At 48.9% G+C, this 16,307-nt stretch overlaps 1 protein-coding gene across 4 annotated transcripts in view; it reads left to right on the top strand.

The window, feature by feature from the left end:
- Nucleotides 1-16,307, top strand: part of LOC138566823 (G-protein coupled receptor 4-like) — a 404,006-nt gene that overhangs the window by 361,724 nt on the left and 25,975 nt on the right. Inside the window, exons 1-2 of one of the 4 annotated variants that reach the window (XM_069644503.1) lie at nt 811-1,012; nt 5,600-5,664. The exons of the other annotated variants lie outside the window; for them this stretch is intronic. The gene's annotated coding sequence lies outside the window, so the exon portion shown is untranslated. Of the gene's footprint in view, nt 1-810; nt 1,013-5,599; nt 5,665-16,307 lie in introns of those variants that run through there. 4 annotated transcript variants of the gene reach the window in all.

Genomic DNA, 16,307 nt, shown 5'->3' with positions numbered 1-16,307 from the left:
ACACTGCAGCAGAGTAGGGATGCGTGCACTGTAAGGTCTGCACTAGTGGCGAGGTGACGGGCAAAGTCCTGATTACGCACATTAACTTTTTTTTTATAAGGTATAACTGGTTGTCATGCACTGATAGGGAAGGGTGGATTCAGTGGTTCCATGTGTTAATATCCCCGTAAAAATATCACCATATTTTTGCGGCGATTTTAAGGCATGGAACCTGTGGGGGACACCCCTGCAACCCGCGCTCCCAAAAATGACCCCCCCCCCAAAATATTGCTAATGGCGTTCCAGACACCCATATATACAGCAATATTTTTGATGGGGATAATATGTAGTGATACCGATTCAGTGTGTCACTTCCCAGTTGACACTAATGTCACGATCTGCTACACCAGCAGCCAATGCCTGCCACTTGCTCGAGACTAGCCTCGTTTTCAGAACAGAGCTGCCGGCTCTAGTAATTGTGGCAGCAGGCTACCAGTTGCTCAGCATAAGCTGGGGAGCAAAGATGGCAACTGTACCTAAGCAACCCCCAAACTGCCCCAGGTGAGATTTGTGGCTGAGACTTTGGTTAGTGTTGGCAATAAACGGCTGTGGATTTTATTGCACGATACATAAATCATAAAAAACATGTTTGTAATTGTATTTATAAAATGTACTCCTGCATAACAAAAGTCTCATCTGTTGGACTTTTTGGAACATGGGTCAGATGTCCTCCTGGCCCGTGCTGCCATCTTTTTCTCATGACTTTGAGACAACATGCGTTGTCCTGCCCTTATCACATTGTATGTTTCTTGCCTCCTTCTTCCTCAGGAGTGGGTGCGATCGGTTGAAGAAAAACAGTCTCCTGTGTTCGCGGCATGACTTTTTTGCGCTAAGTTCAGAGTGCTGGTCATGGTGGAGAGCAGCTCAAGTTGGCCCGCCTTATATTTGTAAAACCTGGATTGAGGGCATGCATATGGCTGTAGGCTGGGGCCCCCATGCTGGCCGACTGGCGTTGACTTTCATCCACACCTATGTATTATTCTCTTTTGCATTTCTATCTTCTTTTGTTGTCCCTTCCTCCTTACTTTCCACACTGTTGTTGGCTGCTATCACCCCAGTTCTGTGTTGTCACCCCTCCTTCTCTGCACTCTGGTGTAAAAACTCTTTCCCTGTCTCTGGAGGTGTTGGCTCGCTATCTGATCTGACTGCACTTTGTGGGAAGAGGTAGGAGGAAGGGAAAGGGAGATGGCTCCGTTTCCCTTGCTTCCAGTGATTATTGTGTATGCACTGTGTTTGCCCCTTTGCTGCAGCCTAAGCGCTCGTGCCTTTCAGCTGCATTGTGTACCCCATTCTTCGGCACTGGTCATTCCAGCGGCCTACAGGTTTGATGCATAGCTGGCCGATTTCTCCCCCTCTTACACATCCCCCCACTGTGCCCCTGAGCCCTCAAACATTCTGGTCAAAGCATGGAGACATGGGTGGATTCAATACTCATAATAATAATAATAAACACAGAAACCGTTGTAAAGTTTGGAAACACAATTTATTGGAGCAGACAAATTGGGGCGGTCCCAGCCACATACGCCAAACAAGATTCTATTCCAAGGTTGTCCCGTGCCACTCCCCATTTTCCATTTGCACACTAGCAGCCATCCACTTCTGGTTATGAACTGCCAGTCAGTATATATCAAGACCACAGACTTCAGATGACTCCACTGTCCCTACGGGGGAGTCAGTGCCAGTCGACCAGCTTTGGCTCCAGTGCGGCCATTCCGGAACTGCTCATGGCCAAAACCACAGCGTCAAAGTTCTCCTCTCTGGCTAGCACCGCCCTGACACTCTGCCACGCTTTGGGAGTGGCCACCACCACCGCCACCAATGTCCCAAACGCTCTGCCCCTTGTCTGCATGCACCTATACTTGCCATGTCGTCTTGCGCATCTTCTGCCTATTTTAGACCTGTGAACCTCACCACAAGGAAAAACCTGTCGCCATATGTTTACACCAATTCCTGCCATGAGGGCCCATGGCATCTGGCCGCCAGGTCATGACTCCCATAACTGTAGTATCAATCTCTTCAGGATCTGCACCAGCAACAACGGCCCGGCTCTAGTATCAGATTGACAAGTCAGTCAATTCCCATAACCTTTGAGTGGGTCACTCTTGTTACCATTCTTGGGGGGGGGGGGAGGTGGCCCACCACTGGCATTTGACTGGCAGGTCAGACATAGTCTTCCAGACCTGCAATGATTTTCTCTTTATTTGCTGTGTTACTTCCCTAATGTGCAGGAAACTGGGGACCTTAAAGGTCCACAGCACACCAAGTTAGCTGGTGTTCCACCCCTTTGGCTGTAACATGTTTTCTGCTCTGGTCATGCAGCTGGTGGTAGGGGAGTGTTGGGGAGGAGGGGGCAGAGGTGTGCAGGAAATGCCAAATTAAACTACACGTGGCCCAAGCATCCATGTATCTTGCACTATTCTTGTCCTGCAAGGCCTTTGACCAACAGAGCCCCCCCCATAACTACTTCTGTGCTCGTGGCTATACTCAGTACTTTAAGTGGGGTAAGAAATTGAGGGGGGCCCTCATTTGGGGGCGTGGACTAAGGATTGATGGGCATGGCCTAATTAATGGACGTGGCCTAAAGACAAACATGGAAAACTGGTCTGGCCTACATTACTAAGAACATATTGTGTAACAGACTGCTTGCTACATGCCTTAAAGTTTAACAAATCGAAGCTCAAGGTCATTATTGATTTATTGGACCCTTAACTGGGCCGTTGACAAAGGTATAGGTGTTGAGGTACATTAGCAGGTGCATTCAAATTTGTAAACAATTGACAATTTCCCAGAACCCCACATAATCTTTAAGGAAGTGCTTCTTTGCATGGGGTTACTCACAGTGCCTTTCCTCAGCTGTTTGTCTCCCTTTTGCCTGCCAGCTTTTCACAAAGGACAATAGCTTAAAATCTTTTACTGGAAGGCTATTCAGTTTCAGCAATAAGCATGAGGAAATAGTGGCCACATGGAATGATGCTCGGGTTGGCGAAGCAATTAAATTCATGGCGCTGAAGCCCCTTTCACAATCTGCATTACTTGCGGGCAACGTTTCCATGCAAGCAATGAAACCCCTAAATGCTTCAGGGCACCTTTTGCCACCAAAGTCCTTAAAATCCCAGAAGGCATGGATGGTGTCCATGATTGGGAGCTGAAATTTCGTACACAGTCTTTGAATCGCGCTTAAAACGCCAAAAGGAGCTCAAAACACAAGAAACGATCGCTGCCACCATTCCCGTCCGTGAATCACTTGCACCGATCAGTTACAATCCTAAAAGAGTATCCAGGGCCTGTAGAAGGCTCGAGACCCAAGAGAGCAGTAACTTAGCTTACAGTGCCCTCTTGTGTCATGTTGTACGAAAGCCGCAACATGATAAAAGAAACTACGGAAAACAGCGTTTCCCGGTACTGACTGTCTTAAGGGCATGTCAGTTTCCTGGTAAGAAAGGAGCGAAAGCCCAGAGGAGTGTGGCAGAAGGCTGCACTTCTCTGGCAAAGTCGAGAACAAGGTGAAAAACAAAAGCAAAAAGTTTAGGGGTTGCCACATGGAAGGAAAATTACCTACAATTATGAAATCTTTCCTAACAGCGGTGCTCAGTATAAATCAACAGAACATTCATAACAAAACACAGGTCCACTGCGTGTCGACTAAATCCTCCAAATAGCCAACACTCCCTGGGGTGACAAAAAGCTGTGTGTTTGAGATACTTCTGCTCATTTGCTTCTAATGGCACGCCCTCACAGGCACTGAAAACAGACACAAGATGAAAGATTGACATAGGTCTTCACTAGTGTCACCACTACGGATTCCATCTTATTAAACAATACTTAGTTGATGGTCCAGGTATTAAAAAAAAAAAATGAAAAAGGTTTTGGGGAAATTTAAACAGGGCATGACATTTGTGTGGGTGGCCAAGTGGAGTATGAGGGCAAGCAGTGTCAAACCGCAAACATGGCGGTATTCAAGAACATCTGCAGCGGTGTGGCTGTGCCCTCATAGTTTCGCAACTACCTGCTCTAAGATGCAAATACACAGGCAGGCTCTCAGCACATGGTAATGCAAAGGGCATGGGGGTGCTGGCTATCAGAGTGGAAGCAGTGCAGAAACAGTAGAAACGATGCAAAGCAATTAAAACTACTTATTGGATTGTTTTCTGGAAATGTATTTCGCGCAACATTTCACCTCCAGAAAGGAGGAAAATGTCATGCAACATCTTGAAAACCATTGCATTTAAACTGTAATAAAGTAAAGGGAACAACGAAGAACAGATCACCCAATCCCCACCCAAAAATAAATAAAATGAAAAGAAACAAACCCCTGACTTCTGCTAACCCCATGCAACGCCACCAATGGCCTATACCACTACCTGCCCAGGAACACAGGGCACCACCATATTCCCAACCCCATGTCCAAAAAACTTTAAAAAACATCACCCCTCAATGTCAGCTCACCCCGCCCAACCCTCCCAGGGCCTATATTACGACTCCTGTCTCCCGATAGTCCCATTAGTCTCGGTGCACCCATCACACCGCGCTCCATTCCACACCAAACATTGTTTTTAAAAATGCAGGAACCCCCAGGGCCAGCTCATCCAACCTCCACTCTTCCCAGGTGATATACCACCACCCCTCCCCAAAAAGGCTGTTTCCCTGTGCAAGCCCATACATCCCACCCTTCCCAACCCCCCCCCAATTAACAGAACACTCAATGCCAGCTCACCTCACCCCACCCCTTCCAGGACCCATACGACAAATCCCTACAGAGAAAATCCCAGTAGCCGGAGGGAATCCCTGTGCCGCCAAGCCAAATAGATACTTTATTCCAACTTGACAGCAGGGGAAAAAGAATAATACAAGTTCAGAACAAGTCTTAGGTTGACCACAAAGTTCAAAATATATTGAACGTAAAAACAGACAGGTCAATACCCAGCATCCTCTAATCCTGAGATGTGGAAATGTCCAACACAGTCAACCTCAACTGATAATCTATCAGAGAGGAAAAGCACCCATGGGCCACAATCGGAAATCTGTAATAAAATGGCTGAAGTGCAGCGTTACTCGGAGAAGCAAAGCTCATACGGCCGTATTTGGGCCTGGAGCCAACATTCCTGAGGTTCAACAATTTACCAACAGAGCTAACATACTCTGTAAACACCAAGACAGCACTAGAGTCGCCCACCTCAACCTAGGACAAGGGTTTCCACCAGACCTACTGCTTAGGCGAGAGACCGCGCATGTTAATGAGAAGGTCAAACATTTAAAGCTCACATTCCCTCTGGAGCCCTCTGACCAGGACAGTTCAATCTCCGCTTTGGGCACTATATTGCAAATATAGGACACCTAACTGGAGCTGAATTTTAAAGGTGCACTGTACATCATGTACACGTGTGATCACATCAGTTTTGCTCAGCAATTTGGAAATGTTGTTTTTCCTTGCAGACATTGGTACAGTTTAAAGGTGCATGAAGCCACAGTTTCGTGGGGTTGTGGATCCAATGTGAATACACTTTGTGTTCTGAGTCCAACGGTAGAGTGTGTTCAACTGGTATTTTGGTTCCTCATACAGGGGAAGCAACTTGGATGGTGACGACTCCTTTATTTATCGAAGTACATACGCTCTACTGATGAGAGGTAGGAATTAAAATACATATGCATATTTTATGGTTGAATTATTTTGGCTATGGCGATATACAATCTTGTGTAAAGTACACTACTACACCTTCGATGCGAGGGACACCTTGAGGTGATGAAGGGAGAGTGAGAGGTTGGAGACTGAGAAATAGACATGGGGAAAGTTGCTAGGGGTAGCGTGGCGGTACAGGGCCAGAGTGAGAGGATAGGATAGAATGGGTGCAAAGACAGGGGGCAGAAAGGGAGTGTAGGGCTGCATGTGTTACGGGGCATTGAGGGAGTACAGGAAGTGTGAGTAGTGACGGAGCAAGAGGTTAAGGGGGTAGTGCAAGTATAGGTAAGGAGGGAGGTCGAACCAGAAAGGTGTTGCGTGGGAGAAATGGCAGACAGTGGAAGCAAGTGTCTGTTGCAGTTTCAGCTGGTCGAGGTGAACACACTGAAGTGAGAAGTTTGCCTTGACCAGTTGAAACTGCAACAAGCAACAGCAAAGCCAGTGGCAGCACGCAGCTGCGGATGTGCTTCTCTTTCTCGTTGGGTGTCGAATGGTGTTCGTCACAGCATAGAATCCAGTGGCAACGAAGTTAAGTAATCTTTCTCTGGTGACGCGCGCGAGGGGTCGCCAGAGGAAGTTAGAGAGTTCACAAAAGTGAAACACTTCCGGCAGCAGGCAGCTGTGACTGGCAAAGGTGTAAGCCTTTTTCTTCTTTCTTTAAATTAGAGTAGGCGTGGACGGACCCACGCAGGCGCTTCCCCATCCAATTGGATGATGTGCACCTATCCACCATTCAGCATTCAACCTACGTAAAATTCACAATTCCTCCCACCGCCCTGTCTGCCTCACAAAATCCAACAACACACTACTCCTCCTCCTGCCACTCACCCCGTCACCCCGTCACCTCCCAACAAAGCCTTCCCACTCAACTCAGCCACACCCTGCGCAGACAATCGAACCCTCATCAATTCTCTCTCTACAGCGTGTCTCTCACACCTAAACAGAAAATGTTCCACAGTCTCAGGCTCTCCACACACCGCACATTCCCTCGACTCTCGCTTCCCAACTCTAAACAGACATTCATTCAGCCCCGCATGTCCTATTCTCAATCGATTCAGCATCACTTCCTCCCCCCTCCTCCATTCTAGACTTCCCGGATCCACCTTTACTGACACTTTCTCACGAATACCAAACATCCACCTACCTTTTACCCCTCTCACCCACTTCTCCTGCCACTCATCCATGACCCGCCTCACCATCACTACCTTTGTCTCATCCACACTCAAAGGCAACCTTACATCAACCGCTTCCCTTCTCATACCCTCACCCGCCGCCAGATCCACTAACTCATTTCCCAGAATGCCGCTATGACTGGGGACCCACGCCAACTCCAGATCCATCCCCCCACGCACACACCGATCGATCTTTCTCCTGATATCCAAAATCACATCCTTCCTATCACCATCCCCTGCCACAATCGCCTGCAACCCACTCAATGAATCTGAAAATACCACTACTTTCTCAAACCTCAACTCGCATACCCTTTCAATCGCCATTGCAATCGCCACCAACTCAGCCGTACAAATTGACACATCATCCGTCAGACGCTCCACTTTATACTCCCCAGTGCTTTCCAAATAATACGCCATTCCCACTCTTCCAGATACCGGATCCTTTGAACCATCCGTGAACACCCTGCACCCTTCTTTCTCTGCCACATATGCCTGACCCAAAGCTTTGACCTCACCCCGCAATCCCCGCTTCTTTGACACCACACTCGTCAACTCCAAGCACACCTTTGGAGACCCCATCATCCACATCGGACACCTCACCAGATCCATATCTGTCACAACCATCAACTCGCCCACACCCCACTGCACCCCCTTCTCCCACATGTGAAACCCCAAAGTGCCCCCTTTCCTCCTCCACCGATCCCCATAATTGTCAAACCTCCAATTATACCGCAAACATTCACGTACCGGATGAGCCACACTCTTCGCACTACACTTCACCCACCGCCTCATATTCAACACATCCCTTCTCAATCCCAATGGCATCTCCCCCACAAGTACCTGAACCGCATTCATTGGAGAGGACCTCATCACACCCGAACACACTCTCAACGCTCTCGCCTGCACCCTATCCAACCGCAACTTCTGACTCTTTGTGAAACCCACTGCCACCTGACATCCAAAATCTAGCACACTCAAAATCAATCCCTTATATAACATTCGTAAACACTTCTGCTGCGCACCCCACTCCTTCCCAGTCACTGCCCGCAACAAATTCAACCTGCGTTTACACTTGTCCATCACTCCATCCACTTGCACGTTCCAATTCAACTTTCTATCCAGAATCACCCCCAAATATCGGAACTCCTTCACACTCTTCACCCTCACACCTTTCAAAACCAAGCTCAACTCCTGCTGCACCCTTCTCCTCGAAAACACCATACTCACACTTTTTTCCACAGACACCGAAAAGCCCCATTTCCCACACCACTCCTCCATGCATACTATCACAGCTTGCAACCTACTCTGCACCATCAACAAACTCCGCCCTTTTACCCATACCACACCATCATCCGCAAAGAAATCTACCTGACACCCGAATCCCATCATAGCCCGAATCAGTCCATCCACCATCACATTAAACAGCATTGCACTAATCACACTTCCCTGCGGTGTCCCATTCTCCATCTTCCAAACTTCAGACAGCACCCCCTCACTCTCACCTGAAAGGTGTAAGCCAGTCACAGCGTCTCTCAAACAGTTTGCGCGACGCTGTGACTGGCTGGCAATTATGTCAGTCACAGCTGCTGCCTGTTGACTGACTCTGTTTGCCGCTTACTTGCCTGACCTAATCCTGGGCGGCTAGGCTAAAAAAAACGAGCAAGTGGGGAAATAGGAACATGCTTGCTACATTTTTCATGGACTCCATGTGTCTATTCCTGTACTCAGTCTTCAGTGCAATGCTCAGTTGGTTTAAACATAAACATTTTTCTTACTCGCGGCCCGTCAAAGGACACAAATGCTGGACATTTATACATATAGACCCTAAATGTTATCTTAGCTACACTTGCATATATATATATACATATATATATATCAATAATTACGCATTTTGTCCCAAATCAGATCCACCTGTGGTGCTTCAAGCCGATAAATGTGGCACTATGACAGAATGGGGAAGAAGCGCAAGTCCTTCTTCTTTACACTTCGTGTTCGAAAGGAGCAGGCTGCTGTCCTTCGGTGGAATACACAGCCAGAGGCGCAGGGCAGGTCTCCTCCAAGCTGAGTGGAAAAGCGGCAGCTTACCAGAGGTTGTCCAGCATCAAAAATAATCCTTGGGTTGCGAGGCTGAGTAGTGTGGGCCCCCGGGGTTTCATTCATACCCCTTACGCTGGACTAACCATACATACCATTTTGTGTGGAATATCATTTTTGGCCGTAGGCATTTATTTCGTACTCGTAATCATAAACAAACCAAAAGATAAAAACAGGTGTGCTTTTGGGCACACCGTGTCCAAGGTGAGTGATGCCTCGCTCCCGTTGGCAAGTCTTTCTGTCCTATTTGGCATCCTCTCCTTAGACACGTGCCGCCGCTGCCTATGACTTTTTGCTGGGTACTGAGCCAGCTACCCAGCGTTCTGTGTCCTCTCTTCCTTTCTTAGGGTGGGTCTGGTGGGAAAAAAAATACAACGCAGTCCTTCTTCCCCCCAGAAAGCTGTACCCAAGGTGGGTGTGCTTTCTTTTGGTTGTGCCTCGCCTCACCTCACCTAGAGACTGCTTATATCCCCTCCTCTCCTTTTTGTTTTTCTAGTGTGGGCCAGCCCTCCCCTCGCCCCCCACGGTTTCCCTTCTCACCTTCCTGGTTTCTGTTTGGCCATGTTTCCATGATGACCCAACGTGGAGGCGCCTCACGGCTGCCCTGCCCCTGTGTGGGCCCCTCCTCTGTCCCACCCTGTGCCTAACCCCCCATGCCCTACATCGTGCCTCACTACGTGGCGGCCCGGGGCCTGTGGCCTATTCACTTTTTTTGCAGCTACTCGTATCGGGCAGCTTAAAACGGTGGAGTTTAGTATTTGTATCGCTCCTTGGTCAGCCGCTGTCTAATTCCCATCCGATTTAGCCGGTTCCGTTGGCTTGCTAACCCGCTTTCCCCAATAAATACACGTCCTTTGGTGTAGCCTCTAAAGCTGGGTCTTTTACCGCCACCTGGCTCCCTCTGCGTGTGGCCAGTGCTCGATCCGGTTGGGAATCTCTTCTAGCATAAATAGCCCCTGCACTCGTCAGGGATGTCATTTAGGGGTCGCCAGAGGTCACAACTGCGACCTCTGAGGTCTCCCTTGCGACCTCTTAAAAAAAAAAAAATACTGTTTTTTGATTTTTGTAATGCAAGCTCCTCGGCTGTGGCCAGCACCATGTGGCTCTTTACTTCTGGAGTGGCTGGCTTTCTTGTTCAGGCCCCTTAAAAAAGAAGAAAAATAAGAACAGGAGGGCCACAAGTCTAACACTTTCAGCACTGACCCTAAATGAGAAAGAATAGGAATACCAAATAATGTGTTTTTCTGGAATTCTATACAATAATTGCTAGACTCATTAAAGGTTTATTTCAGGCACACTTCAGGGGGTGAGTCACAGATTTAGTCTATTCTTAAACGCCTCAGATTTAGTCTGTTCTTAAACGCCTCAGCTCAGCCTTTCATCCTTCTGAGATCGATAAATGAGTACCAACACCGGTTGGGTGATATTGGGTGTATATTTTTTCTATATAAGGCGCTTAATCGTAAGTGCTATAAAATAACACATCATCATTTGGTCATGGACGTCTGCTTTCATTCACAGTAATTTGGTAATATGGGCCTATATACACTGATCCCAACGATATATATGGCGATCCATTCTTGTAGGAAATGTACATCACATTATAGTGATATAACCATATTTTTCGTAGTGTACAATGCTATGTGATGCCACTTCCTGTTTTGTCAACGGTTGTAAGGTCGTGTTCCATCACTTCCTGCGATATCACCTTTGGGGTGGGGTCAAATGACATCACTCCCTGTGATGTCATCAGGGGGTCAAGGGTCGTGTGATGTAACTTCTGCTACCCCTGGCATTATGGTGAAATGACGTCCCTGGCACTCGCTTTGCGGCCCTGGGCAGCCCGATGCTGCAGGCTACAAGTACACAGGGTCATGCCATAACTTGGAAGGCCGTCTCACAGTTCCGAGTGCGTTTTAAAACAACTGTCACGTTTCTCTTTAGATCTGCTGTGGTAGGATTCTGTTGCTTTCTACAGAACCACATTGCCCTCTTTTCTTTGTGAAGCTACCGCACACGTAGCCAGAATGTTTTATATTTCTGTAGGCTTAAAAAAAAAAAAAGCTGGGATTTACTTTGAAAGATAGGTTTGCAACGTTATCAAAATAAAGCAACGTGTTGCATGTAACGGCAAAACGCAGTAAGCAAGAACTAACCTAATGATTTTTTATTGAATCTCCGAGCACCCAGTCCCAACAGAAGCTCTCTTAACCAGCTGAGCTGCCATGAACTGAACGGGTCTACTTACAAGTTAGGAATTTACCCTGGCTGGCTGATGCCTTTTACATCAAGGAGGGCTGGGGAAGAGTCAGTCCCACACCTGGTAAACCGTGGCAGATTTATGGCAAAGGGCACCGTGGGCAAAATTGTCAGAGGGACTGTCGGCTAGTTCCACATTGTTATGTGGGCGGGCCGCCGTTGAGGTGCGCGCGTACAGGTCGCTACGCCGGGGCGTGTGAGGGGCGGGTTCAGGGTACGGCAGTTGCCGCTTGAGTAGAAATAAAGCTGGTTGAATACTTGTGTGGCTCCGTGTGGCCTTATTTGATGAATGAGGATGTGGGCCCCCCCCAAGACTCTAACACTGGTGACGAGGGGTACACCCACACGCATCTGTCCGTGAGGCCTGCCGCCGGGCAGTGAAGCGCGTCGGCGCGTCCCTCTCAGAGAACGTATTCCGCCACAAACTGCAGCCCGAGCTGATACTCGAGCCTACCTCCACAGAGGACCGCGTGATCCTCCCGATGCTCATTACGAGGCGTCCGGGACTGGTGTGCGAAGCTGCAGGCGCGAGACACGCGCATCTCCACGGCAGGCTGCAGAATTCAAGATTCCTGTCACACGAGGACGGGACGGGCCTGCGGGAGAATCTCCGCCCGGACAGGTGGAGTCAGTGGGCAGACAGAAACCGACAGAAGCACCCGGAAGCATCAAAGCCCCCAGGCTCATAATTCAGCTGTTCCGAACACGTCAAAGATACGTCCAACACGCCGCTCACAAAGGAACACCACGCATGTGAATCACACGGGCATGCAAGTAAGATAACACTGTTACGCAGTGACTGCTTCCTACGGCCAAATCACTCCAAAGGGGCCCTGTTAATTTTCTCACACAGTGAAAATATACACCTCTGAATCATGTCGGACCCAGCGCTTGCAGTGACAGCGTCATCCTCACGAGGGGCAGATAACCCTCAAGGAATGGACCAGATACAACCACAGGCGTCTGGTGGGTCAACCCAAGTAATGCAAATGCCAAACCCGTTTGAAATACGGGACACATCCAATTTAGGACCGCGCTGGACAACATGGCTCAGGGATTTAAAATTTTATGCTGGAGCCATCGGCTTAACCGATGATGAGAGACTAAAAACACACTCTTCATGGCAGTGGGGCCGGCAGTAAGGGACATTGCAGGTGAACTGTTGGACGTGGACACGGTAACGTATCAAGCGCTCCCCGCCAAACTGTTGGAATACTTCGCCCTACACACAAACGTTGAATATGAACGTCACATCTTCCACACGAACAGACAAGAAAAGGGAGAATCCATCGACAATTTCATCATGCGTCTTCGCATAAAACTCAAACATTGCGAATTCCAGTCATTGCAGGCTGTGTCTCTCAACCTTTTCGGAAACAACTGCTACAAAAGCAGAGATCCCTCAAAGAAATACTGGCACTGGCCCGCATGGAGGCTGCAGTGGACTCACAATTAGATAATCTGGGAAAAGTCTCCATACAACACCACTCAGAGAACCTTGACACTGTTAACAAATTGCATGCAAACCCCGCCCAAGGAAACAAACCCACTGACGCCACGTGCTACAAGTGCGGCTATGAATACCCGCACGCGGGAGACTGCCCGGCGCTGGGACAACGATGCGCCGCTCGCGGGTTTATGGACCATTACAGGGCCATGTGCAAAAATGCGCCGGGGCCAGCCCAAAATAGACATCGACCTCGGGAAAGGCGAAAATACTCCCGGCAAAGTCCAACAAGATCGAGAGGGGACTCTGACTGCACAGCCTACAAGAGGGAGGAAAAAGGGAAGAGAAACACCTACTCGCGCGAAGATAGACGACCCCAAGATGAAACGAGACACCCTCAAAGACGACGTTTTGTCAGATATATCGAAATGCGGTCCCCATCCAGCAGCGAATCTCCCTCGTCTGAAGAAGACCAGAGGAAAAAGGGATATGTATGGGCCCTCAACAACACCATGGCCACTCAGCACAGCTCCACCCTCATTCTACACGTCAATAACGCTCCGATGAAATTTCTGATTGACACGGGAGCGACGGTTAACATTATCAGCGAACAGGAACTCAAGTCACTCACACCAATGCCCAAGATAAAACCTGCCATGGTAGACATATACCCATACGGCGCCACAACACTCCTACCCTGCATAGGCACGATCACAGCGTGGTGCACCCACAAAGAACATGCAGCCAAGATCCCTCTACACATCTTGAAGACTGAGGCTAACAGTGGATGCATACTAAGTTTCCGAACGGCAGTGGACATGGGCCTCGTACACATCTTATATCAACTGATGGCCCACAAATATTTTTCCAAACCAGACGCCATCGAACAATCATTCCCAAATCTATTCCGCGGACTTAGGAAAACTAAAAGGGAAAAAGGTTTGTCTCCACATCAACCCACTCATCAAACCAGTGGCACAACACTATCGCGGCATCCCTATCAATATACAAAGGCAGGTGGAGGACGAGTTGGACAAACTGATTAAAATGAACGTCATCGAACCAGTTTCAGGTCCCATGCCTTGGGTGTCGCCCATCGTCCCTGTCCCAAAGAAATCCCTGGACGGATCCATACGCTTGTGCGTCGACATGCGTAGAGCCAACGTTGCCATTGAAAGAGAAAGGCACCAGGCACCCAGAATCAAAGACATGATTCACCTCCTTCATGGAGCGAAAATCTTCTCAAAACTCGACTTAACAAAAGGCTATCATCATCAGATAGAAATCTCACCGGAGTCTCGATACATCACTACGTTTGTTACCCATCTTGGCCTTTTTTAATACAAACGGCTCAGCTTCGGCATTTCATCCGCTGCCGAAATATTCCAGGAGGAAATACACAAAGTAATACGCCATGTTCCAAATTGTCTGAACTACTCGGACGATGTGCTGGTATATGGAAAAACGCAAGAGGAGCATGACCTAGCACTGCATAGTGTGCCAAGCCCTACAAGACGCAGGACTCAATCTTAACAAGTCAAAATGCAAATTCTCAAAAGGCTCCCTAAGATTCTTCGGGCACATCTTCTCGGAAAACAGGATGAGACCAGACCCAGACAAAGTTAAAGCATTTAATTCGGCTACACCACCTGAAAATGTCACAGACCTGCGCTCGTTCCTAGGGTTGGCCAGTTACTGTGCAAGATATCTGAAGGATTATGCGACTGTGAGCGACCCCCCTACGCCTACTCACGTGCAAAGACACACGTGGTCGCCGGAGTGCCAGAAAGCATTCAAAACCATTCGAAATGCCATTTCTCAAGCGGGTGACATGGCGTATTTTGACGCCCGTCGAGACACTGAAGTAATTGTTGATGCCAGCCCAGTAGGACTGGGCGCCATACTCACTCAAAAAGACCCGGCAGATCCACACATCATATACATAGTGGCGTACGCCAGCAGGAGTCTCACAGCCACAGAACGAGCGTACACACAGGCGGAAAAAGAAAGTTTGGCTGTAGTATGGGCCTGCGAGTATTTTCATCTATTCCTGTTTGGCAAGAAATTCACGATAATCACTGATCATCAGGCATTGCTCACCATATATGGCGACCCAAAAGCCAGAATGTCGCCAAGAATCACCAGATGGGGCCTACGCCTACAGGACTATAAATTCAGTGAGACATCGCCCGGGAAAGGACAAAAATCCGGCGGACTATTTGTCTCGTCATCCCACAGCATCCACCGAAACACGGCCCTCCATCGCAGATGAGTACATTACTACGTAGTTCACCACATTCAACCGCTGCCGGTGGGGTGGGCAGAGCTTGCCACTCAATCTGAATGTGACCCAGCACTCCGAATTGTATGACACTGCCTGCAGAACAACAAGAAGACACGCATGAGACAACAAGCAAGGGCAGAGGCCGAGACCACTCAAGAAGATGTCAAATGGTTTGATCAGGTGCGAGATGAACTGACGATAGTGGAGGACCACATACTACTGAAAGGATGCAAGGTGGTTATTCCGAGGACACTCGGGGACAAAACAGTGCACCTAGCACATGAAGATCACCGGGGGTTCGTTGCCACGAAGCGCCTTCTCAGGCAAAAGGTATGGTTCCCACATCTTGATAGACTGGTGGAAAGCATAGTAGGCGGCTGTCACATTTGTGCACAGGTATCACCGCTGCCACACCCAAACCCATTGCACACATCTCCGGTACCAAAACGTGTGTGGGAAGAACTGGCTGTAGACCTTTTCGGGACACTGAACGATGGCACACACGTAATAGTACTCATGGATGAGCACTCACGGTTCCCAGATGCACAGATAGTAGAAAGCAGCGCCACATCGAGCATCATTCCGGCGCTGGACCGAATGCTGTCAGCATACGGGATCCCCAAGATCATAAAGTCAGACAATGGTCCATCATTCGCAAGTCACGGCTTCCAGAACTTTGCCAAATATATGGGTTTCCAACATCACAAGATAACCCCACGATGGCCACAGGCAAATGGCATGATTGAAAGATTCATGGCCAGCATCAAGAGGACCCTCCAAATCGCTCACGTACAACACAAGCCATTCGAGCAGGCCCTCAATCAACTGCTCAGAGAATACAGGCACACACCACACAGCACGACGGGAATATGCCCTGCGGATCTCATGTTCAGGAGACCCATTACAACGAGACTACCGGAAGACCCCCGGCCACGTGAAACGACGGCACTTGAGCAGGAGTCAAGGGCTAACGACGACGTAAGGAAAGCAAAAATGAAAGAAGTCTCCGACCGCAAGAGGCGAGCACGTGAAAACCCCATGCAACCTGGAGACGAGGTATGGTTCCATCAGCCAAAGACCCGCAAGTAAGAGGCTACATATGCACCCAGACCACTGGTGGTGGTGCACAAGAAAGGCACAATGGTGACGGCTCAGAGACCGGACAGCTCGACCGTGACCCGAAACATCGCACTTTAAACGAGTGACGTCTAACCAGCAAGGAACCAGGACAGTGAAGAAGACAGGACCCGGGACGAACCCCATCTGGGTGATGGGGAAGAGTCAGAGGATGAGCGGAACACCATGTTGCAGGCCATCGAGGAGGCAACCCCCAGT

This window comes from Ambystoma mexicanum, chromosome 2p (genome assembly GCF_040938575.1).
Source record: "Ambystoma mexicanum isolate Mex_15411 chromosome 2p, UKY_AmexF1_1, whole genome shotgun sequence".
Taxonomy (NCBI): domain Eukaryota; kingdom Metazoa; phylum Chordata; class Amphibia; order Caudata; family Ambystomatidae; genus Ambystoma; species Ambystoma mexicanum.
The sequence above is the reverse complement of the archived record's forward strand: the minus strand, read 5'-3'. Positions and strand labels throughout refer to the sequence as shown.